Source organism: Raphanus sativus, unplaced genomic scaffold (genome assembly GCF_000801105.2).
Source record: "Raphanus sativus cultivar WK10039 unplaced genomic scaffold, ASM80110v3 Scaffold2735, whole genome shotgun sequence".
In the NCBI taxonomy this organism is placed as follows: Eukaryota; Viridiplantae; Streptophyta; class Magnoliopsida; order Brassicales; family Brassicaceae; genus Raphanus; species Raphanus sativus.
In genome coordinates this window covers 1-2,500 of record NW_026618043.1, presented here as the reverse complement: position 1 = coordinate 2,500, position 2,500 = coordinate 1, and positions in this window count along the sequence as shown.

Here is a 2,500-nt window from a genome sequence, read left to right as displayed (position 1 = left end):
AGTCTGCGGGGTATTTTCACACCCTGACTGTCCCATCAGTACACCCAGCCGTGGGTGATCAGTGGGTGATCAGTACATGAGATTTTTTTTTTTTTTTTTTTTGCCTTCACGAACGTTCAGGACAGTCTACGGGGTATTTTCACACCCTGACTGTCCCATCAGTACACCCAGCCGTGGGTGATCAGTGGGTGATCAGTACATGAGAGTTTTTTTTTTTTTTTTGCCTTCACGGACGTTCAGGACACAGTCTGCGGGGTATTTTCACATCCTGAATGTCCCATCAGTACACCCAGCCCGTGGTGATCAGTGGGTGAATCAAATACATGAGATTTTTTATTTTTTTTTGCCCTCACGAACGTTCAGGACAGTCTAACGGGGTATTTTCACACCCTGACTGTCCCATCAGTACACCCAGCCGTGGGTGATCAGTATCATGAGATTTTTTTTTTTTTTTTTTGCCTTCACGGACGTTCAGGACAGTCTACGGGGTATTTTCACACCCTGACTGTCCCATCAGTACACCCAGCCGTGGGTGATCAGTGGGTGATCAGTACATGAAGATTTTTTTTTTTTTTGCCTTCACGGACGTTCAGGACACAGTCTACGGGGTATTTTCACACCCTGACTGTCCCATCAGTACACCCAGCCGTGGGTGATCAGTAATCAGTACATGAGATTTTTTTTTTTTTTGCCTTCACGAACGTTCAGGACAGTCTACGGGGTATTTTCACATCCTGACTGTCCCATCAGTACACCCAGCCGTGGGTGATCAGTACATGAGTTTTTTTTTTTTTTTTTTTTTGCCTTCACGGACAGTCTCGGGACACATCACTGTCCCATCACGGGTAATTTTTCAAACACCCTGACTGCCCATCAGTACACCCAGCCCGTGGGTGATCAGTGGGTGAAATCAGTACGTGAAATTTTTTTTTTTTTTTTTTGCCTTCACGAACGTTCAGGACACAGTCTACGGGGTATTTTCACACCATGACTGTCCCATCAGTACACCAGCCGTGGGTGATCAGTGGGTGATCAGTACATGAGTTTTTTTTTTTTTTTCTTCACGGACGTTCAGGACAGTCTGCGGGGTATTTTCACATCCTGACTGTCCCATCAGTACACCCAGCCGTGGGTGATCAGTGGGTGAATCAGTACATGAGATTTTTTTTTTTTTTTGCCTTCACGAACGTTCAGGACACAGTCTACGGGGTATTTTCACACCCTCCTGTCAGTACACACATCCGTGGCATCAGTATGTGAGTCTGCTCCATGAAATTGTTTTTCTTCCCGGTTGATTCAGGCTATCTGTTTGCTAGAGTTTTCATAGACTGTCCGTCTGTTGGGATCGATAAACCAGTCTTTCTGCTGGATTGAATTCTTTCCCGGATGAAGTACTGTTAGTAGTACTGATGGGTCGTGGACTAGATATCTTCAAGTCTGGACAGTCTTTGGATGGATTGAATCCTTCTGGTATTTCCAAGGATTGTCCATGTACTGACAGTGCTGATGGTTCGAGTTTTCGTGGACTAGAGTCAAGCATGGACAGTCCCTTGGCTGGATAAAAATCATTTTTCTCGTTAAGTACGAAAGATCATACTACTGAAATTTTGGTGCGAGAGTGATTTTCACCAAGTAAAAAACTGGAACCTCGCACAACATTTTCTTATAAACTTAGAATTTTTTTTGGGTTTTTTGTTTTTGACGTTTTGGGGAGGCACAATGAATGGAAAGGGGGGAGGGTCGAATCTTAGCGACAAAGGGCTGAATCTCAGTGGATCGTGGCAGCAAGGCCACTCTGCCACACAATAACCCCGTCGCGTATTTAAGTCGTCTGCAAAGGATTCTACCCGCCGCTCGGTGGTATTATAATTCAAGGCGGTCCGAACGGCGCTTCCACCGAACGGACTTAGCCAACGACACGTGCCTTTGGGAGCCGAAGCTCCTACTGAGGGTCGGCAATCGGGCGCGGGCGCATGCGTCGCTTCTAGCCCGGATTCTGACTTAGAGGCGTTCAGTCATAATCCAGCGCACGGTAGCTTCGCGCCACTGGCTTTTCAACCAAGCGCGATGACCAATTGTGCGAATCAACGGTTCCTCTCGTACTAGGTTGAATTACTATCGCGACGCGGGCATCAGTAGGGTAAAACTAACCTGTCTCACGACGGTCTAAACCCAGCTCACGTTCCCTATTGGTGGGTGAACAATCCAACACTTGGTGAATTCTGCTTCACAATGATAGGAAGAGCCGACATCGAAGGATCAAAAAAAGCAACGTCGCTATGAACGCTTGGCTGCCACAAGCCAGTTATCCTGTGGTAACTTTCTGACACCTCTAGCTTCAAATTCCGAGGTCTAAAGGATCGATAGGCCCACGCTTTTCACGGTTCGTATTCGTACTGAAAATCAGAATCAAACGAGCTTTTAACCCTTTTGTTCCACACGAGATTTCTGTTCTCGTTGAGCTCATCTTAGGACACCTGCGTTATCTTTAACAGATGGT